The sequence below is a fragment of the Balearica regulorum genome, chromosome 1 (genome assembly GCF_011004875.1).
Source record: "Balearica regulorum gibbericeps isolate bBalReg1 chromosome 1, bBalReg1.pri, whole genome shotgun sequence".
Lineage (NCBI taxonomy): Eukaryota > Metazoa > Chordata > Aves > Gruiformes > Gruidae > Balearica > Balearica regulorum.
This window is the reverse complement of record NC_046184.1, coordinates 213823905-213847934: the sequence shown is the minus strand read 5'-3', so window position 1 is coordinate 213847934 and position 24030 is coordinate 213823905. Positions and strand designations below refer to the sequence as shown.

The window sequence follows — 24030 nt, the reverse complement described above, 5'->3', positions numbered from 1 at the left end:
CAGTGTTGCCTCTGGGCTTAAGATGTCGTGATAGCAGAATTCCATTCCCACTTTCTGAGGTAATTAAGTCGTTTGGTTACTTTACAACATCATGTGCTGTGGGACTGTGCTGCTCTACACCTCAAACTACCATGTAATGGAAGTTCACAGATGTCCTAATAACTAGACTAATCAAACTAAGAACAGTATTCATTTCTGGCCAGATTTTAGCTGGTCACAAATCAGATAACTCTTCTAAAGTCAAAGTTTGTAGAAATGTGTAATAATAATAGTCTAGACCACTTTAGACCCAGGTTTTAGTATAGAACCTACTCCTGACTCCATTCCCTTATCCTTTCATTTAATCTTCAGACTTATGTGCTGGTTTTGGCTGGGGTAGAGTTAATTTTCTTCACAGTAGCGAGTACGGGGCTGTGTTTTGGATTTGTGCTGAAAACAGTGCTGATGATAACACAGGGATGTTCTTGTTCCTGCTGAGCAGTGCTTACACAGAGCCAAGGACTTTTCTGCTCCTCACACCACCCCACCAGTGAGCAGGCTGGGGGTGCACAAGGAGTTGGGAGGGGACACAGCCAGGACAGCTGACCCCAGTGCCCAAAGGGATATTCCATACCATATGATGTCATGCTCAGCATATAAAGCTGGGGGAAGAAGAAGGAAGGGGAGGACGTTCAGAGTGATAGTGTTTGTCTTTCCAAGTCACCGTTACGTGTGATAGAGGCCTGTTTTCCTGGTGATGGCTGAACACCTGCCTGTGGTGGGAAGTGGGGAATGAATTCCTTATCTTGCTTTGCTTGTGTGTGTGGCTTTTGCTTTACCTATTAAACTGTCTTTATCTCAGCCCATGAGTTTTCTCACTTTTACCCTTCCGATTCTCTCCCCTATACCACTGGGGGGGGAGTCGCCAAGCGGCTGCATGGTGTTTGGTTGCCAGCTGGGCAAACATTTCTTCATAGCCTTAACCCTTATGATCATTATAGTACAAACATTGAACTAATCTAAGAACTCCCTTTCACCAAACATCAATACCAGGTCCACCAAATGATCTTCTGTTTTCATGAGGCAGAGTCACTCTGCAAGGAAATTGTGGTACATTTCTTTTTCTCACAAATCTGCCCAGAAATAGAGGATAGAGACTGCAGAGGACAGTGATGGTCAGTGATTTGATAACACGTGCTCAATGAAACTCCCTTTTCAATCATCTTTGAGAAATGAAAAGAGCATCTATGAATCTGAAGCCTGTTTCTCATTTGCTGTAGCAGACTCATATGTAACTGCATGAGAGACTATATTGCATTGTTTAACATGGATGGGTCTGTATGGATCGAAGTTAAATTTCCAAGGTATAGGAATTCACCACTCGATAATACCACTGCTGGTGAGCACATAATTCCAGTGATGCCAGTGGAGTCACACTCAGCTACAACTGGAGTAATGGGAATGAAAACCCATCCCATGTGTACAGATAAAAAGATATATAGCATTAAATAAAAATAGACAGTCAGAATAACTACCTCAGCCTTGGGTAATATGTTGGGTAATAGCCTTTACTATTAGTTTTACTCATGGGAAATTTTACACGGGGAGGAGAGGCTAAATTTCATGTGGAAGAATCAATTCTTGGGACAAAGGAAAATGACAAAGATAAAAGCAATGATAAATATGGCTGAAGGTATCAGAGAGAAACAATTGCTTTTCAGATTAACCATCTTCTTTTAAAATTGCCAGTGGAACTCTGTTACAAAAATAGGGTGTTTCTCAAATCAATATACTAGGCATTTCGGGTCCCAATTTGTGAGAGAGTCCCTTAAAAAGGGAGGAAACTTCTGTATCATTGTTCATTAATTCTCCACTTCCTTAAGTGATTTGGGAATTATCTATTAAAACAGGAATGCAGTGAAGAAAAACTAAAAGAATGTGTGTAAGTACATAAAGTTGGCTCCATGTCAGCAAAGCATGGATTGTGATAAGGAAAGCTTTGTGCAAGGAGAAGGTATTTTACGATGCTACAATTATTGGTTCAATAATCAATTGTCAGGGGTTTCAAGCTGCAATGAAAGCTATCGCTTGCCAAACCAAACACTAAAAAAAAAGAAAAAGGAATAAGGCCTTGAACTCTGATGTACTTATAAGTTACCATTACCTGTAGTCCTGCTCGTGAAGCAATGGGCTGCTAAATTTTCCAACAATTTTCTGGAAGTGAAATAACATGGTCTCATAACACTGAGTTTCTCCCTGCCACCTCGGTTTCCAAAACGCCCATCCATTCCCATTCATTCCCATAAAGCCAAAGCCCTTGTCCCACTCCCTCCCCGCTTCTCATACTTCTTCTGACAGAAGATGAAATGTTGCTGATCTCTGCCCTAATTGGGAGGACTGAAATGAGAACAGCTGGAAATACAAACTGGGCAGGAATATTTCATTCTCTGTGTTCCAGCTTATTAGGGTTTTCTTTTCTTCCTGTTTGACCTTAAAGTATGAAAATCATCAAGGGACAAATAGATGCAAATTCATTGCTACAATTCACAAACTTTCTTCCCATTTGGCTTACACTTCAGAAAGCTATTAAACCTTAGGTACACAAAGGTAGCTGACTCCATATAGTCCAGAGCTTTATGAAGTGACTTTGACTGAGTATTCTCTCTTAGAATTTATTTTGCGCTGTTGCAACTGGCTGAGAAAGGCAAGACCAATGAAGAATCAGGATTTCCATCCAGAGGCCACATTAATCAGGTTGTCATCTGTTTTAAATAATTTGACTTAGTGAAGCACTTTGGTGGATCAAATAATTTGTTTATTGTTGCCTTATTTTGGTTGTAGTTTAAGGGAATCAGTTATTATTTAATGAGAAAATTCTATCAAGACACCGTAGTTTTAAGAAGCCAGAACCCATCTCTGCCTCCAGACCTGTCCACATGTTTGCTTGCAGCCTTTCCCAAGTGCTTATATCTCGGTGATCCTTGTTTTAACTTTGATGTAATCATAAAGAGTTACACTAAGAAATACATAGACCATATGGACTGATGCTAGGAACAGATCAGAGGCTTAGCTTCCACTTCAGTAACATGAAAGAAAAGAAGGAACATAGTTTTCCTTTTCCTTACTTCTTCCTTTGCTTGATAATAAGATCAAGAGATTTGTTACCTTGTTCGTCTTAAAACACATCTCTGGATGACGTGAAAGTAGTGTTGCAGGCTGGGCCAAGTCAGAAAACTAAGCGGCAACTAGAGACTGCAAAATACAAATCTGGTGCATAATGGGACCCAGCTGCTTGTACTGAGATTTATCTGGATTAGCAACATAACAAATTTCAGATTAAATAAATGCTATGTGTTCATATCCACGCTTTCTCCACTTGAAACCTCTCAAAACTAGAAAAGAACCATTTTTTATTTCCACAGCTGATAATTTTTAGAAGATTTGTTCAATTTGTATCTGTTAATAAATTGCAGTTTGATATAGGTCCAGTAGCAGACACTTGAATCTCTGCTGATTTGCATTCTCTATCCCTCATCACATATGGAGTATATAGGGATGTAAACCGCTATCAAATTATAAGTGATTTGCATTCATTTTGTACAGATGCAGATTAGTACAAAAGGTGAAGAATGGCAAACAATCCAGATGATTATAAGCAAACCGGCTTTCTTATGTATTCAGTTTCATTATATTCAGATTTAGGATGTGTGAGTACCTCTGATCAAGCCCTTGATAAGCAAATAAAGAATAAAAAAAGCCCTGAATGGATTCGGAAATCAAAGCTCGGTCTAAAACAGGCACAAGGCAAAGACAACCAGCACTATCCACATGGGAGATTGTAAGAATGAGGTGCTGAATGTCAAAATATATGTATATTGTCTACTCAGAAGTCACACAGGTAAGAGGGACCACTAGTCAGACCCTTTGTGTAACACAGAGTGGAAGGTGTAGCTGAATTAATTCCAGCTTGAACAAAAACATTTACTAAAAATATAACAAAGCAAAATATATTCCATGTCTAGAGAATCACTTTATTCCTCCTCAAGTTGTTCCCTTCGTAGCAAATAATACGTAGCTTGCTTCAGGTCTCTTTGACTAGCTTCAGCTTCCTGCCATTTCTTCCTGCTGCATCTTTGTCACGTATATTCAGAAGAGCCCTCTGGCAGTGAATTTCTGTTGCCTCGGTAGGTAGTCAAAGTGATCGCATCGGTCCTAAACTTGCACTTTGAGGAGATAAACAATTGGGAGTTTTTCCCGTAGTTCACTGTATGATCTCTTACCAAGCATTTAATCATTCTCCTATCTGTTTCCTAAATTTTCTCTGATTTATCAAAATCCTTTCTCTATCACTGGTACCAAACTGGAGAAGCATTTGAAAAGCAGTTAACCCATGTCAAATACTGAGGTGATTTCACTATGCCTACATGAGACTCCCTTGTTCATGTACACAAGTAAAGATTCATATTAAACTGAAAGCTCCTTTTTTGCCTAATTATCCATCATGCTAGAGAAGTGTTTTGAAGTCTCAGAATATCTGGATAGAGCATCCCCAATACAGTATGCCTTGCTTTTTGTTTTCTTTGAAATATGGGTTTATGTTTCACTACATTAGAGATTGCCTCTCTGTATGTAGCTTACCAAGATACTTAGATCTCTGTCAGTATCTCCTACTCTTTCATTACTAACTCCCCCAACTTTTAGATCACCTGCAAACTAGTGGCAATGGCCATATTTTTTATCCCAGGTCATTGATAAACATGGGCAGCAACATAAGTCTAGGAAATGATATCTCATAATCTTGTAAAAAGTTAGTTGGAAAGACACATAAGAGATTAAAAATGTCAGTAATAATTTATGGAGAGAGACTTACACACTGTACCGGAACAATTCCCTTTATGAATAAAATTTTAGTGAGAAATAGCCCTTCTTACAGAGATAGGGATTAGTTAATCCATGTTGCTATATCCAATATACTTTATGAAGGATAAAAAATATTTTGAATTAATGTGTTGGGGTTATTAAGAGTCAGCTGACACCTGCAGATAACTAAAGACAAGTAACAGGAATACTGAAACTATTATACACTTACTCATCTCACAGAGGGGTCTTTAACTTCCTAGTTTTCTTCTTACACAATTTGATTACTAAAGCAGTTTTCCTGTCATCATAAGTCCTTGGCAACTCTGAAAACTACACCCTTTACTGTAAAACATTTTTGTGGACTTTTTTTTTTTAGTTGAAATATACTCAATGTCCTCCTGCAAAATATTTTTTGGCAGTGCCTCTGCCTTTATCTCTGACTTTCAGTCACTGTTTCTCAAGTGGGAAATAATATGCCTGGGAGTTATTAATAATCATATGGAACCTTTTCAAAGAGTAGTTGGGGTGTGAAGAATGTAAACCAAGGACATCCATGTCATTCTTATACCTTCCTTCCTAGATATTAGCTATCTTATCAGTCATAAAGTATTTCTAATTAGGACCATCAAGATACAGAGCCAATAACAAGAAATGACAGGGAGCTACTGGTATTCACTTTTACTCCAAAGAGACTTTGAAAACCTAGATTTGACATTGGTTTCCTTACAAACTATGGCTCTGTCTTATTTTGCAAATAAGAAAAAAACTACAACATGTGGTCCCACCTGCCTGTCCTACATTAATGTCAAGAATATAAACTGACCTGAATTGCTGGTAAGAACCTAATTAGCATGGCTACAGGGTGAGCAGTCCCTCCAACATAATAATTTATTAGCTAGAAATCCCTGGGCCTTGGCCAATGCAAGCTTCCTGCCAAGGAGATCTCAAGAAGAAAGGAACCCACAGAATTTTTTGTCTCTTAGCATGATGAATTTTGTCAAGGAACCTTCCCTCACCATGTTCACCCTAAGTTAAATAAGAGGAGGAGAAAGGGGATTTGATATCCACTGGGCTGCAGCAGTTACTTTAGTTTCTATTAGTAAGCAGCTCCCTGGTGACCACAAGGTAACAGTCCCCATCAAGAGCTCCTGCGCTGTCCTTTATCAAAGAGAAAAGCAGCATCTGCTTTGGATAGGTTCACTAAATAGATGCTTTAAACCGGACAGATACTGAAAAATATTTTGGCATGTTTGCCTCAGGGGGGTTTCGTAATCTGTCTTCATCATATCTCCATATCTTGTGCAGCTTGTAAGAAAAGATGGAGGTTTCTTGAGTTAACCTTTTTAAAAAATATTTTCCTACTCTTTTCCTCTCTTCTGGATGGCTCCCCAAAAGAATGTCTAAACTAACAGTTTATTATGATGAACAAGATTTGAAAATATTTAGGCTTTTTTGGCTTATTTTGGGATCCTTCCTTCCCTATGCTTCCCTCTGTTTCAGTTTGAAGAGCTGATCTTCTCTTCATATGAACAAATCAGAGTCATCCTGTATGACCCTTCTATATGATACCTGATTTGTGTGACTGTAGTACATCAGTTGCTCCAATCTGAAGCTAAAGAAAACTTCTAGACTTGGGGAATCTTTCTCCACCTCCCAGTCACATGCTTGTCCCAACACCTTCATTCAGAAAGACAGAAAGCAGTCTGGGCATGAGTGGTACTTGACCAAATAGTTTTGATTTTGTCCTTTGCATGGTCCTTTTGTCAAACCAATGAGGATGAATTAAGGCAACAAAGGGATTTGCTTTCATCTAGAAATGCAGATCTTTTCTCTGTTTGCACTCTAACTAGTCTGCTTCATTTGGCATTTTCTGTCTCCATCCCCGTTTTCATTTGTGGAAAACACTGAGTCATTGCTGATAAAACAAGCTGGAAAGTTAACTGTATTGTTACCAACTATCAACATCCTACATGAGGAGACTATATCTAAACTGTTTTAATGGGGTAGACACCTAACACTCTACTAATGTTGGGTCTGGGATAGCTTTGAAACGTCATTCCTCTTTTGAGACTGTACTTGGGATGAGAAAGTGGAAAATGCAATAGCCAAGTGCAGTAGCATGGGGTGATTTTGTGCCCAAAGCTGCTTTGCTTTTTTTGAACACCTCTCCTATGAGGACAGGCTGAGAGAGTTGAGGTTGTTCAGCCTGGAGAAGAGAAGGCTCCGGGGAGACCTAGCAGCCTTCCAGTACTTAAAGGTGGCTTATAAGAAACATGGGGACAGACTTTTAGCAGGGCACGGAGTGATAGGACATGGGGTAATGGTTTTAAACTAGAAGAGGGTAGATTCAGATTTGATATTAGCATGAAATTCTTTACGATGACGGTGGTGAAACACTGGAACAGGTTGCCCAGAGAGGTGGTAGATGCCTTATCCCTGGAATTAGCTGACCTTTAAAGGTCCCTTCCAACCCAAACCATTCCATGATTCTATGATTCTAATCTCCTTTTTTCTCTTTCCTAAAAGACAGGACACTCTCCAGCCAAGAAAGGGCCTCCCCACAGTATATTGGAGCTCTGAAATTATCAATCTCTGATGAATATGGGATCTGCAGAAAGGAAATATACGTGTATTGTCCAAATGTCCCAGGATTCAGCTCTGTTGGTGTAACATAGAACTCAGTTCGTTTCTAAATCTGACATGAAATTGTCCTCAAAAATGTGTAGATTTGGGAATGCATCTATACCAAACACAGGATGTTATAGTCAGGGTTGGATCCTGAGAGCTCCTGACAGCTAAATGGCTAACCTTTTCCAAGTGGAAGTAACAATTGTCTGCCTCATACAGAACAATGGATTTGTAATTGAGAAGATCTGACAAATTTAGAAAGGATTTTGTGCACATGTTTGTAGAAGCTGAGATTTTTACAATCTGGCCTGGAATCATCTTCTAGGAGAGCACTGAAGAGATCAAAGTAAACACATGTAGAAACCTAATAAAATGAAATGTGCCGAAAGACAGGTCAACTAGCTTTCTACTTCCCAGCTTGACTGCAAATGTGATTCCCTTTCAATAATTTTGTATGAAGAACGATGGACTGAATTTCTGTAGCCTAAAATAAGTGCTGTCAGGACACTGCAGTAATATATTAACGGAAGGGAGAACGAGAGACAGAGCTGTCAGGATACCAACATGATTTGGCAAAGAAGAAACATAAAGTTATTAGAAATAAGAAGTTATTAGAAAACTTTTACTATGGACAGATAAATTAAGAGACAAAAATTTCTTCTCCTGGATCACAAAACAAGAGCTGCAAATACATCAGAAGTCCCCATGTCCCCTCCTTTAACCTACTTATTAAGGCCAAAGTGTCTCCTTAATGACTAATTAGTGTAACTACAGCTGTATGCAGCTTAACCAGGACATTCCGACTTGCGTTATATTTATGTTTCAAACTTAAGGTCCACCCAGCACTAAAGCACAAGGAACTGGAAAAGGAGGGCTGGGGAGCAAGTCCTTTAATGAAGCAGCGGAGAAGAGATGTCTCTACAACAACCAAGAAACAGTGACAGAAAAGGGATCAGCTAACTTGCCCTGTGGGACACAATCTGCAGGCTGGGGGTTGTCCAGCTCCTGCCCAAGCTGTCTAGCACATATGCTGCAAAAACAAGTGTCAGCTAATGGAGCATGCCCTCGTGCTCGAGGAGAGAGCAAAGTGCATCGTGCCGCGTGTTCCCGGTGGAATTGGGCTCTGGACAGTCGGCGACTGACAACCCAAGACAGGCTGTGCTGAGAGTGGCCATCAGGACTTAACTTTCATTCCCCCTTGTTTTCCCGTAAAGGTTGAGGGTTGTCATTCTGAAATGATACTTGCTTGGGTATTCTCACTTATTAGAGAAAAGGATAATGTCTACTCTCCTTCTGAGTAGGATCACGGCTGTATCAAAGTTGATCGCAATCAAATTTTTTGCCTATATTATAGACAGAAGAACAGTAACCCTGCATGGAATGAATGGGCTTAATAACAGATATTTTTAAAAGCCTTCTTTCAAGAAATTAGCCTGAAACCTACACCAGAGGCATAGGGTTAAAATCAGAGATGAATGACATTAAACTTCCCTTGTTCTTTGTCCCAGCTGTGGGAGTCTCATGGTGAGTTACCTAGCGAGACAGGAATTACTGGACCTGGTCCAACTCCACCATGCAAAGAAGTCTAACAAGCAAAAGAATGGTTTGTGGCAATTTTGCTGAAGTTCCAGGATGACCTCTATGAAATCTCAAAGGTGAAATGATCTAACAGAAATGGGGAACTGTTTTGAAAAACACCACATGTCACACTAAGTGTGATTAGAAAATATGCCCCCAAATGCCCCATCTCCTTCTGCTCTGACAGAGAAGTGGTTAATTGCCATATTTGGTGAAAAGTGTATTTAAATCATAAAATTGGAGGTTTAATTATATTTGGTATGTGTTACTGGCAGAGCTTCATGAAATGATCAACAATTATCTTTCTCATCCATCAAGTGCTCAGGGATCACACAAGGACAGGGAGTAGGAATATGAAACACACTGTGCCAAAAACATGAAACGTGTTGTTTCTCTTGTAGCTTTCTTCATTTTTTCCCACATTTTCCATGCACATCATTCAAATTAAAGTTTGGGTTTTTTTCAGCATAGCTACTTTCCCACTTATCTGGAAGCAATCAACCCTACAAAACCTTTTCAACATCAAACTCACTACAGGAAGGCACAAGTTTTTCAGGACATAGCGGAGTTTCATTTTAAACCAAGAACAAATTAACACATTACGATTTAACTTTAGCGCTTGATTAACCCAAAATGAATCAAAAATGCTGCTCATTGACATGCAAAACCATCTTTATTATATTGCTACTCATAAAACTTCATATGCAATGGCACAACTGTGCCAAAACATTCAGACAACAAAAACCAGCTTAATTTCAGAGATTTACACATGTTCCTGAAAGACTGAGATATTTCATGCCTACAACCAAACTTTAATTAGAGCTAAAATTACAATACAATGCATCCCATCAAAGTAGGCATGGTATTTATAGCTGCATATTTAACTCTTGGGTTGTCAGGTGCTCTGTACATTGGGATCACTAACACCCTGTTTAGCTAAGAAATTCATTGTTCAGTGCTTAAAACACAGCTGGAGGGAGATGCACAATATGCCATGCTGTAAATGCCGCTGGAAAGATGTGTAGCTCAGGAACGGTGGTTTCATGAATACAACTTGCACGCTTATCTATTTACTTTCTGATGATTTCTTTTTGAGATTCTCTGCCTATTTGTGAAGGAGAAAGAGTAGAAAGCCGGATGCTGCACACAGATGTGGATGCACTTAATGGCGAAATCCATTACTTCAAGGAAGGGCCAAGATTTCTGTGGGACTCTACACAAGACTGAGCATTTGGCACTTATATAAAAGGCTCAGCAGAGCAGTTATTTGCTGTTTATTATGGAGGGATATCTGGAGTGTTAGCCTGAGGTCTGAGAGTGCTCTAAATTCATCATGTAGCATGCACAATTTTAGTTAACAGGGGATCACAACTTGAACACTAGTATTTGGCGTCACAGCCTGACCATCGTAACTGAAGCACAACTCTCCCTGCTATCGCCATCCAAAATTGGACTTCTGAGAAGAAGGCAATGTAATGGAAATGTTCCCTGCCACTACACAGCGCACGGTCTCAACAAGCACAGAGAGAAAGTCAGTGCTTGCCAAGCCACGTGGGAATTCAGCTTTGTCCAGATTTTATTGAAGACTCTTCTCTAGAGGAGCAGGTGACACGGGTGAAGGAATAAGGAGCTCCTTTAACTTCTGTGCTCGAAGTCTGGAGGTACAACTGTTTGCGACCAATTACCCTCTCTCAAAGCAATTCACTCAGGTGCTTATGTTTAGCTGGGATGAATCAGGGCTTGAGTACACAGGGACACGGCAAAGTATGTTGCACTGAACGTAGAGGTGACGCAGAGCACTTCCCCCCCACATAATGAGGGATCTATAGCAGATATTTTGGCCTGAGGGTTCTGTGGATCCAACTTCCACCAGCTGTGTCAGATATGCTATTAGCACTGTTTAGGTTTAAGGATCTCAGGATTATGCCAGTTAGTACTGGTCAGATAATAATGATGGGATGCTTTGAAAACAAAACTTTATCTTCTATTTTTAAGGACAAAAGAATCCAATGGGAATTCCACAAAGTAAAAATTAGATGCTCTGACTGCCCAAAAGAGATGTTTTCAAAGGTCACATTAATTGTTAATGGAAAGCTGAGAAAACTGTGAAATATCCAATATCTTAGATGATAGAAAAACAAATATCAGGTTATAGACAACAGAGGCATGAGGCATGATCCCAATCTATAGAAGGTTTCCTTTCAAAGCTGGATCCAGTAAAAGCCCACACATTAATTACAAAGGGAAGAAGATAAGAGTTCAATTCATTTAGTTCTTTTATTCCAGGCATTTTATGGCTGTCAGTCTGAAATTTTGAAAGAGGCCCACATTGAAGATAACCCTATCAACAGGATAACTTGGGACATAAAAAAAAAAAGGAAAAAAAAAAAAAAGGTATACTTCCCCCACATATGGTTCTAACAGATGTGGTTTTAAATTACCGTTGGGACATAATAATGTTTTTTGAGTGAACTGAATGTTAAATAGTTGGCTCCTCCTATGTGACAGACATTAGCGCTCAGTGGTTTAAGCAGAAAATTCCCCATTTGTGTCTTTAGCTGGCACGTACTTCATTTTCAGCCCACACTGGTCAGTATGATTTAATACCTTGGCCTGATGTCCCTCTCACCAGCGCGAGCAAGGATAAAATAGGATTAAAGAAATGAAACAACCCAAAACCAAGGAACATCTCCCCCCAGCAGACAACACCAGGCTGCTGCATTGTTCCTTACACAGCTCCTGCAGCCCTGCAATGGAAACTCACTGGAGAGGACAGCTGAGGAAGAAAAACGTTAAATAATTCAAAGCCACTAACATCAAGTCTGTTGTAGGTATAAAAATAGTTACAAAACACCACTCTCCATGTTTTTGTTATAGGAACTTTGACTCACTTGGAAACATCAAGAAAACCCGAAACCTATCACCCTCCCAGCCTCGTACGCTCAATTAGTCCAGCAGTCGAAATGACATCCATTTCCAAACCAGCCTTCAATTTTCATGGCCATTTCATGTTTCTGCACTGGGGGAGCCAGCACAGTTCCACAGCAGGAGTAAAAAGGTCTGATCCAGAGCCCACTAAAACCAACGGGAGCCTCCAAATTAACAGTAACGATCCTTGGATCTGGCCCTGGTTTAGGTTAAAGTTCTGCGGTGCTTTGGGGATTCAAGCAAGATTGGACGTGACCAGTTTTTGTTATCTCCAAAAATCTCTGTCGCTGGGAACGTCCACTTCCAAACATTCAGTCTGTGAGAGCAGTGCACATTTTAAAGAAAAGGCCTTCATGAAATATTCAAGGAAACATGGAAACATGACGCAAGGTGAGCTACCATATAGTCTGTGTAAAGTTAACTCGAGGTATTTTCATTTGAACACAGGGAAGGAGAGAGAAACAAACAGGAGTATTCACAGGTGAAGAATGTGTACCCACACACACGCATTCGATAAGCACCTTTGCTGGGGCTGGGTGTGGTGAAATGAAATACTAACTGACAAGGAAAAGTATCTTGACTTTTTTTATTTTATTTTTTTTTTTGTGCACAGCAGAGATGTCACAGAATTTTTAGCCTTCCATACTCTGAAAGGGGGAAAAATTCCAAAAGAAGAAAAAAAATCAAACCATCTCCACTGCACAGAGCACAGCAGAGCACCAGCTGCAGCAATACAGCTCTAGCACCAAAAGAGCTGGCATGGGTCCCTCCATTCCCACTATCCCCCCATTTCCTCATCCCCCAACGCTGCTTCCCAAAGAGATCCACTTTTCTTCCCTAGTATCAGCTTCTAACATCCCCTTCTTTCCTGTTACCATCTTCTCAACTGGACACTTGCTGTCTGACAATCTCAGAAGACATAAAAAGCCAAAATGAATAAATACATAAAATTCAACAAAACATTAATTATGCAGAAGGCATAAAATAATACAAACTAAGTGATGCAGGTGTACAATAACGTTGTTCTCCAGAGCCTGTGATCAGCAGTGGTTGGCACAGAGAGCCACAAACAGATGACATTTTAAAGTGTATGGGGGGTATGCGGGGATGTAGGCGATGCTTTGTAGCTTCTATATGAGTCATTTGTGCATCCCTCCAAACCCAAGTTATATGGTGAACGGCACGAGCAATAATAAGCTATAAAATCCCAGCCCTAAAGCAAGCACTGTTCAGGTAGACCCAAATGCCTGTCAACAAACAGAGCTTTAAGTGACAGACAGGTGGCTTTGTCTGCTCACACTTTCTTGGGAGATAAAAGCAAAAAACAGGAGAGTATTGAAAGTTTCCAAATCCTAGGCAGGGCATCATGAATGCAACATGGATTTTAGGATAGGAAGGAGTGAAATTTAGGAGATCGAGGTGCAGGGGAAACACGTCAGGCTGTGAGAAGATGGTCATTAAGTTGTCCCTTGGTTCAGGACTCAGGTGCTCCGGCCTGGATGAAGCAAGGGGTATAATTTACTGTTTGAGGGAAGAGCAAATGCTTGCTGGAATGAAGCCTAAGAAAAAAGACTCAGCTAGATGCTGTTGATGAGAAACAAAAACATTTGAGCCACAGAAAACTTCATAGTCAGAAGTCACAAGACAGGCAGGCTGGTTGTTCTTACTTGATACTAAGCGTATTTTGTTGGTTATGTTTTTGTTCAAATTATCCCCAGGATAAGAATAAAAGTCAAAATAAGAGCCTTTTTCATTGCTGGGCTTTCTGATCCTGTCCCGAAGCCTCCAATCATTACAGCACAACCTGCTCTCACAATACTGAGTAACTAGCTGGGTGATAAAAACATCGGATGAAATTCAGTGTCAATAAAAGCAAAGTAATGCATAAAGGGGAAAACGATTCTAACAATACATACACAATGTGGGCTTTAAATTAAGTGTTACCACACAGGAAGGTGGCTGGGGAATCACCATCGCGTGTCCTCTACAAATATTGGCTCTCTGATTGTGCCGGTTAAATATGCAGGGAAAATCTTGGGATATGTTAGGAAAAAAACAGACAACAAAAGGAGAATAATGTATCAGGATGGTAACGATGCATTCCTATCTTAACGTATGCATTTTTGGTCAACCCATCTCTAAAATATATAGTAAATATATAGTAGAATTAACGAAGACAGAGAAAAAGTCTGCAAAGATCATTGGGAATATAGAAAGACTTTTGCAGTAGAGATGAAGCAGAGTAGGGATTTTCAGCTTGAAAAAGTGGGAGGAAAAAACCTGTATTAAATCATGATGCCTATAACCCACAAGGTAGGAGTCACTGAATGAAATTACCAAATTGTGTGTTTAAAGCAGAACAAAAGGAAGACTTTTTCAGTCACCGCATTTTAAATTTTGAACCTTTTTTTTACAGGATATTGTGTCCGTTGCAACTATACATTGGGTTCAAAAAGAATCCAGCAAATTGATGGAGGACAACTATCTCAGTGTCTACTGAGCAGGAACGGTCCAAAAGACTGTCCTGAAGATAGAAAAGTGTAATGAAAAGGTGCAATATGTATTTTAATATGATTAAAATTAGGCTTCATATCAGCACGATACAACTACTGTAAACAGTTGGCAACCCAGGGTCATAAGACTAGCCTAAAAACTCATCATCTCCAAAAAGCTGTTTGTACCCCCTTCTTTCTCCCTTCTTCTCAGCACATGCTCCCACCATGGTGACTCAATGGAAATCACTAACTCAGTAGGAAAAAAACCCCAAAACCAGAACAAACCAAAACAAAACAGCAAAACACCTAGCAAAAGATGGACCTATTTTTCTCCTGGGTTAATGAATTAAATCATCAGACATATTCTGAAGGAGTGGAAGGACAGGAGCTGGGGAGAGAGGACACTGGAAGGGGAGGAAAGGGGGAGAGCAGGACCCCTCTCCTTCCATGGCAAAGGGTCCTGAGGTTGGCTCTGATGTGAAACTACAACCTCAGCCATCACCTGTGACGATGGTGAAAAAAAAAGGAGAGAGATGATCACACAAAAATACATTTATCTGCTCTTTCAGTTTTAGGGGTTTCCTTTTTTGCCCCCCTTGTTTTTTGGCTGTGATTTGCAATAACAGTTGCTGTTACAAGAGAATGTTACATTAAATTAGAATTCTTCTGTCAAAAGGACCATGAACCCAAAGGTGGGATACACGGGAATTTGTGTGATTGCTCTGTCAATGCAACATCTCCTGAGATTTCTTTGGTTTTAATCCCATTCTACAAATCCTGCAATGTTGTATCACTTTGATGCAGCTTTGTGGGATTCTCATTAATTGTATTCACTTTTGTTTCCAGGAAGCTTGAGATTTCATCATCTGCTAACATATGCTGAAATGCATGTGTCAGTTTTATAATAAATTTCCAATATATAAAAATATCTATAAACCACAGAAACACAAAATTAGTTTGCAACAAAATCTCTAGTTATCTGTTTATTTGGAAAAGCAAAGTTGGTAGTGCTGTCAATTATGGGCAGAGTGAGGCAGCTTTAATAATAAAACAGCATTTGCAGTTTCTCATAACTATACTAAGCAAATTGTTTGGGCTGAAAATTTCCATGCCAGCTGTCTGCCTCAGGCTGAAGTTTTTTGGAAAATTTCAGTCAAAACAGTTCAGCAGATTCTGAGAACAAGGCTAGGGAAAAATATGTTGTTTTACCCATGTTAAAAAAATGCCTTTAGCCTTCTCTCTAAAACCTCCTCTGGGATCTCTAGGACTTTAGAGGAAGGACTTCAAATTTGCCTGGGAGAGAATTGTTTTCCTTTTAATGAATATTGTGCGAATCTGTGTGAATTTGGCCAAGTTTCGACATCTGTGATAAAACCACTGTTGCTACATGCTCCTGGGTGCATTTGTGCACATTTGCCACCTTCCGTCACTTAAATTTCTACCTGTGTGGGACTAAACGAGATGCTTTGTGCTGTGGGACGTGCCAGGTCTGCATCCAAGCATCAGAACTGAAATCGGAGACGCTCTCCGGTGCTCGGCATGATCCCCAGCTGGGAGGAGCTGAATGAGGTTGGGGTGAGAGACCTGCAGGGCAGGGATTAGAGGGATGAAAATGGGATTGCAGAACAGGGCTGGAAGAGGCAGGAGAGGAGGCGAGGACCAGACTGAGCGGGGTGGACCGGGAAGGATGTGTTTAGGGGAGCAGAGTACTCTGTTAAACCAAGCAATGATGATCTGTTGAGTGACTTTGACACGAATACCAAAAATGATGAAACGTGACAAAGCTACTAGTTTTCGCAAGACTTAAAAAAAAAAATTCTAACAAAGACTAGACTAACAGACCAAGAATAATATTTAAAAGTATATATTGCAGACCCAGAATTTAAGAAAAAACAGAATGAAAGTTGCCTTAATCAAGCTCCCTGTCTGCCTTCATTACAATGCAGTCGTTATTCGCAAGACCGTGTTTTATCCAAGCCAGCCCGGAGATGAAGCAGTGAGAACGAGGAGTAGAAGATGAAGTTTACGATCCCTGTCTCACCCGTTGCAGAGCTGGAAGGTTTGTAGTGACTAAGCAGAGGACAGAGGAACGAGAACAAATGTGTTTCAGATTAAGGCAGCCAAACGATGCCCCAAGACTGTGGGCAATATTGGGCAAGTCACTTCAACCCAACATTTCATAACTGTGTTGACGCTAAGTGTGTTGCAACCCCTGGATGATCATCCTGATAGCTCGAAGTCTGATCTGCTTACGTGTCAAACGCCCACAACAGCAATTAAAGTCTGTGTGAACTTTGCTTTGCTTTAGCACCGCAAGTAACCCCCGATCGCGGCTCTGTCAGCAGGAACACATCGTGAGATCGGTTCTTGAGATTGTTCTCTGCTTTCTAGCACAAAAATCTGTGCCAATGCCAAAAGCTGATCACACCTTAAACCCAGCCGCACAAAGGGCAATTTTCTAGAAATAGCAGCATTTGCTTGTTCCCGGCTGACGGGATCTGTGCTGCACCAAGCCCAACCAGCCAATACTCTGTGTATCAACAAGCAGAAAGCAAATTCCAGCATCTCTCATGCTCCATCGGTTTTTCCAACCACTTCTGGCAGTTACTTCTGAAGGCTTTTTGATTAACCACGCTCTCCCTTCCTATTCTTCATTACATTACGTAGGTGACGATGAAATTATTTTCAGCATCCAAAGACACAGAGGCAGTTCAAAAGGAATTAGCAGAATATTAAAAACTTTCCCTTATAAAATTTGGGAGTTCAGTTTGTTTATAAGATTGGGCCATTTAAGTCCAGGGGCCCAGCAGAAGAGATGGTTTATGACTTAGTGGCCTCTGGGACTTTGCTTTGATGTGGACAGATAGTACTTGAAGACACTCCTGCTCGGGAGCTGAATCCTGGCTTCCTCTTTCCCTCCATACAGCACGATACAGAAGACCAAGACTAATTTTATGCGTGGACCCCATATTCCCCAGAAGGCACAGCCCTAGACTGAAAGTTTTGAACAATCTTAAGATTTTCAGTGCACTTCATGGAATTTGAGGGGGAGAAGACAAACTGTGAGCCCTTATTATATATGTAACATAGGGTTGAATTAAAACATTAAAAACAAATTTAATCCTACTGGTTTCTAACTTTTGAATGTTTAACTGAGCAATCTCCAGAATATTTTGAAGACTTGGTGCGTGCAAACACATGAATCCGCAAGCGATACAACTTCTACTCAGCATTTAAAAAGAAACCTGCGCTGAATAATTACCGAAAACCTAAATCAATGGGTAGCAAGACATCTCCTACCTTCACGTTTGCTACTGCTGCCTGGGTAGCACCTCTGCCACTGGTCCCTTGGCAGTAGTTACGACGGTGAAGCAGGATTTTGGGCTGCGGTGGTTTTCCTAGGCTGAAGCAAATACTACTCCACTAAAGCCCGAGGAGATATCAGCGAAATCTAATTGAATCATCCCCATTTAAATGGAGTGATAAATGTGATTCAGCAAACTCCTCCATCTAAATAGACCATCAGCAACTCCTCTCTTTCTCTTTCCTGCCCCTTTTAAAAAAAACACAAAGATGTCACATCCTAGAAAGCAAGTCTTCCTTGGAATAGGAAATTTAACTGCCAGCTCTATTCCATTCCATAATGCATTTCCCTCCTTCTGGCTGCAAACACACTGGAAGAACACAGATTTCTGCCTCTGCTGCTTTCACGGACATCTTTACATGGAAAAAATCACCTCCGCTGATACCCAGCAGGCCAACGTGCGATAAAGTTTGAATCCCCTTACAGAATAAACAGCTTCCTTCAGAGCAATTTGATATGAAGGCATAAAGTTTTCAGTGAGTAAGGCTCAAACTTCCCCAGAAATTTGCACTTTCTGGAAGAAGTGTTTGTCATTTCACATAGCCAAGCAAACGTGCTCTCCTGTTCAGATTTCAACTCTGCCTTGAAAGATGCTCCAGGAAGAGTGATTCAGGACAGCTGGCAAAAAAATACATATTTCTAAGAAAATTATTTGACTATCGGTGTAACGACAGTGAAATGGCACAGAGGAATGCAAATCATACGTTTATTTCTAAGTAGAAGTCCTATAGTCGTACTACAGCACCAGTCCTCAAGCTATACTGATATAGTTGAGATATAAAATTTCTTCATGATTTTTTTTCCTTTTAATCTACAGCAAAGAGGAAATATATATTTATAATTTTAAAAATATTTTGTTACAAGACTTGTCCTCCAAAACATATTGGTCAGGGATCCACAAATACCCGATTCACTGGCAAGTGGTGCACGTTACTCCATCGAAGTGCCCAGCAATGCCACTCTGTCAGTTCAAAGCAGAAACAGAAGATTTTACCTTTTTAGTTACAATAAGCTGTGCTGATAGACCTTGTACCAGGGCAGGTAACAGCCAGTCTTTAAATCTGAATTGACATCGATTTACAGAGTTTCATCTTTTTGAATTAAACCTGAGAGAGAGAGAGTTTCAAGCTGCTTCACTTTTTGATATTACAATTACATATTTCTTAAGCACAGAAGAGTTTGCTTTAAAAAAATTAAAAATAAAGTCTCAAGTGCCTAGGGAGATAAGATAAAAAGAGAAAGTGATGTTAAAGATGATATCAAACGAGCAAGTTTTTGTTTATTCATCTTTTTAAATTCTTCTTCCCCCCCCCCCATAAATTTTTAAAAACACCTTGATTTGAAATCCTACTAAGAAATCACAAATGTCATGCAACATTCATCCTGCCAAATCTCTCTCATCGTGCTATTACTGCAATATTTGTAACTTTTGATCTGGAAACATCAAGTTACGTAAGATCATAGTTGCAAGGATGTGATTCTGTCAGAAAATGAACCAGTGAAGCGGGAACTCGAACAGAACTGGCAATGACTTTCCAAGGGAAAAGAGAGTTTTGCTTAAGCATCTCTGCTGTTTTAAAGTGCAAGAACTCAACGTTTTATTCTCCGGAGCGGAGAAATGGTAAACTACCAGGTTAAAAATAATCAGAGCGGGCTCTTAATTGGAATAGTGTACATGTTGTAGAGGGAATGAAATAACATTTTAGTTATTATGCACTCCAGGAAAACAATCAAATCAAATAAAAGCAAAAAAATTCCTCACTTTATAAAACAAAAGAGAACAACATTTTCCTTTGCCAGCGTACTATCTGCTCACCAAAACAAAAGGAAAGCATCTAATTTAAATAGTCAAGGAAAATAATTAAGCAACAAGGACTTCAAAACCCCTGCCTTCTCTATGCAAATCTCACTCCTTCCCCAGACCCACCGAAAGCAGAGCGGTATCTCCCTTTTGCTACCCATATAATAAAATAAATCATCGGGGGGGGGTGGGGGGGTGGGGGTATCTCCCCTCCCTCCCAACCAAAACCAGACAAGCAGTTTTACTCTCTTCTCTCGATGATTTTTCCCTGTCCTTTAAAATCAGAGAAATCAAATTCTCCCCAGAAAAGCCTTTCTAGACCAGGACCCCTTGCTAATGAAAAAGGACACTGTGAAGTTAACTTGTGCACCTCCTTTTGCCTTTTCCCCCTTCCCCTGCCAAAGACCAGCCCGAGAAACTCTTTCCACACCAAAGACTTTCTTTCTCCACCAAAACATGTTTTTGTTTTTTTTTTTCCCCCTCCAGATCACACAAATAGATGACAGACAAATTGAAAATCTCCCCTTGTAAAGATGTGCACACATGCCCGCACATATGAACGGGAAGGGAGGGTGAGGCACAGAGGCAGGAGTCCCTGCAGAAATACCGTACATCTCAGTGCAGTGGCAGTAATTCCTAATTCTGGGGATTTTTTGGTGGGGGTAAAAACTGAAACAGGTTATCATCTGCAAAGGCACCTCCCCTCCTCTCCCCGCCCCAGCTATGGGTGCAGCCCCCTTTCAAGGGTGGTCCGGTGCCGAGCAGTGGTCCCGCTCTCCGGGGAAGCACAAGCCAGGTAACATTTTCACGTGTCTGGGAAAAGCCTGGCCACACACCGAGACCCCACGCTCCCCTCCCCGTCCCAAAACCTGCTGGAAACCAGCACAGACCCTGATTTATCTTGCCCATGCGCTGGCTTGGGAGTCACATTCTTAAGGGATCATGGCAGCGAGGAACCCACAAAACAGCCCGCACCAGCAGGGACTGATCCGGCAGCGTGGCAGAGGCTGGGAGCTGGGAATTTAGCAGGGAAGGGCAGCTCGCTATGGCCACAGACCAGCAAATTCCTACAGCCTTCTAACACAGGCAGAGCCAAGCGAGCTGCTTTGAAGGCTTGTCTCACTGCAAAACCGTGCAACAGAGATGCGTCTTCCTACCTTTATGCCCCTCACCACACACACCCCGTACTAAATATATATATACACACATATATATACACACACACTCCCTGTTTTTCCGCCCAAGCCTATAAAAGTGCTACAGGCTGAGACACCGAGGGGGAGGCGCCTGGCTCTGAAGAGGCCAATGAAATAAATTAAATACAAATCAGTGGCTCAGCCCCAGCCTGCCTCCCCCCACCAGCGAACAGGGGGGATGTTGGGGTGCGCCATGGCCGATAGCCTGCCCTCGCCGGACCCAGCGTGCGGCTGGCACGTGCGGGTTGCTGGCATAGTACGGCGCAGGGTAAACCTTGGGCATTGCAGGCACATATGGTGCACATGTTGGGAGCAGAACGCTTTCCATAGGAGGGGAGGGACCACCCTACCAGCAAGGAATTTTATTGGGGTCAGCGAAACAGAAAGCAATCGGGTTGGGATAGGCTGGGATTTGCCAAGTTCCCCTGCCCAGCTCCCGCGCCCCGGAGCAGGGAGCAGCACACTAACAACTTGGCAGGCTACAGCAGAAGTTTACCTATAAAAAGTGCACAGACAACTTCCAACTTTAAAGCTTTGCTCTCATTTTCTTATTTTATGTCCCTCCCTTCACACGGGACTTTTCTCAGGAAAAAAAATAAAAACAAAAATGCAGCTATAAATTTAAGATGAGACTTCACTGCAAAAAGTTAAGGAAGATGGAGTGGAGGTGGAGACATTATTTTATAGTTTTATTCAGGGTTTTGGTGTTTTGGCTTTGCTGGTTTTTTTAATCATAAAGAAGTGAACTTTCCTGGAAGAGTCATAAGCAAATGCAGTCAAGACGCAGAAAGGTCTTGTCTATCTCGTCAATAAGTATTTAGCCAGCTCTGTTTTGGCTGTATGAAAACTGTATTTCAGACTGTGTATCCCATGAGACAAGGAAGACTGTGGCATAAATATGTTTGGGCTTTTTTCTTTTTTTTGCGCCCCCCCCCCCCCCCCCCCAGTCATGTGCTTACATGGTTGTAACCACTGCGAATTTCTAAGCATGGTCATGGCAAGAAAGAGTAAATACATACTGCTTCATGAATACTTTAAGGGGTTTTAAAACTATTTTTTAAAGATTTGGCATGCCTTAGCTACTACTTATTTAAAAGTGAAAGATATTTTAGACCAGGAAAAAAAAAAACAAACAAACAAAAAAATCAGAACAACTACCAAGAAATAAATGCCCTTTGGTAGCAGCCTGCTTTTATGTTCAACAGCCAAAATTTGTATTTCAAAATGCAAATTGCTGAGAATGTGAGCACAAGTCTGAACCACTGCATTTCTCCCAGGCACTCTAGCATCTTTTCTCAAACGCCACACTGTTTGGGGGAGCTTCTAGTACTGGCAGGGCATGGCTGGAAGCAGGGCTTTAACATTTCATGCCTAAGAAACAGAATTGTCACTCAAGTTGCAGTCAAGCGCATTTTTCTTATTTTTCTTGGAGGCAAACCAACCCTCCCCTGGAAAATGGGAGACCCCTTCCCCATCCCCATCCCCGAGTCTATCACAGAGCCGAATGTAAACATACACACACACACTCCCACCACGCACCACCCTGCAGCAGGACATGGGGACGGGGCGGAGGGTTCAGACAGAGCAAAAGGAGCTTTGTGCAGCTCAGAAATACCGAGGCACTTCTTTTCTTTTTTCTTTTTTTTTTTTTTTCCTTCTTTCTCCCCCCTCTCCTCCCCGCTTTTACTATTACATAAATAACACCGATTGATCTTAAAGCTGCATCCTTGCTCCAGTGCCTCCAAATCTGCACTGCTGCCTTCCCCCCCACCCCAGCACAGCCGCACCGCTCGGGGTGCAGAGGGAAGGGCTGGGGATGTGGGGGGGGTGTTGGATGGGAGAAGCAACCCCAAATACACCCTGGAGCAAGGTCTTGCCAGGCTGAGGGTGCCTGGTCCCCACCGCCCCAGCCAGGAGCCTCCAGCAGCATCTTTGCCTCCTGCTGAATTGCTGCAAACTGTGTGCGGAGGGAGCAGCAGGGCTGGGATGCGAGGGGAGAAAAGCAAGCTGGGCAAAGGGAGGGATGGTGGGGAGGAAGAAAAAAAACAAACCAGGGATTCAGGGAGCTTCTCCGCAACCCTAACCCGTGTGCCTGTCTGTTTAGTGGGAAGAGGAAAGGGGGAAGGGAAAACTGGAGGGAGGTGATCGCACAAATACACTTTTCAAAGCAAAACGCAAAAGCTTACCATGTCTGCAGGCTTCCCCCCACCGAAATGCCACTTATGTGTCCAGCGATCCCAAAGTGGGCAACTACAGCCAGGCACCGGAGCTCATGTCAGCAGGCAGCTCGGCAATACACCACCGCCACCCCCAAAAATCAAAATCAAAATAAATAAATAATAAGAATAATAATTAAAAAAAACAAAACAAAAAAAAAAAAAAAAAAAAGGACCGGTCCAGCTTCTTTCCTGGCAGGAATCGTCCCTGGTAGGACTGCCCAAAATAAGCAGCTGCAATCCAAAGGCTTTATTTAAAGCTTCCCCCCTCCTCCTCCTCCTCTCCTTGCCTCGCTCTCTCTCTCCCTCTCTCTGTTACACACAGAGAGAAAGAGAGACACACACAGGTTACATGAATGGGAGGCAGGAGCCGGCGCTCCCGGGCTGGGAATGACAGGCACACATGCGGCCGGCTGCTGCGCACCGCCGGGCGGCTCGCCACGCCACGCCACGGCTCGCCACGCCACGCCACGCCACGGCACGCCACGGCACGGCGCGGCTGGCCACGGCACGGCGCGGTGTGGGCACGGGGATGGTGAGGGAATGGCTCGGGCACGGGCACGGGCATGGCATGTGGAGGTGATGGGCATGGCGTGGATACGGGGATTGGGTGAGAATATGGGGGGGCACAGGGAGGAGATGGGCATCCGTATGAGATGGGCATGGACAGGGGCACAGTACGGTCGTGGCACAGGCATGGCACGGGAGGACAGAGCCATGGGCATGCCATAGTCATGGCACAGGCATAGGACAGGGGGGACATCATAGGCATGGGCATGCCATAGTCATGGCACAGGCATGGGGCATGGGCATGGCACACAGATGTGGGCATGGGCATGGACGTGGCATAGGCATGGAGCAGGGGGAAGTAGGCGTGGGCATGCTCTAGTCATAGCACAGGCATGAGGCAGGGGTGGACATAGACATGGGCAAGGCATGGACATAGGGACGAGGTGGGCATGGCAAAGGCACGGCATGGGCATGG

The 24030-nt window shown here is 42.1% G+C and overlaps 1 protein-coding gene across 3 annotated transcripts in view; it reads right to left on the bottom strand.

The window, feature by feature from the left end:
• TENM4 (teneurin transmembrane protein 4) overlaps window positions 1-23342 on the bottom strand; it is a 610330-nt gene extending 586988 nt beyond the window's left edge. For all 3 annotated transcript variants that reach the window (XM_075742510.1, XM_075742514.1, XM_075742513.1), the window contains exon 1: window positions 23016-23342. The gene's annotated coding sequence lies outside the window, so the exon portion shown is untranslated. The remainder of the gene's footprint in view (window positions 1-23015) is intronic.
• Window positions 23343-24030: the final 688 nt, after the last annotated feature.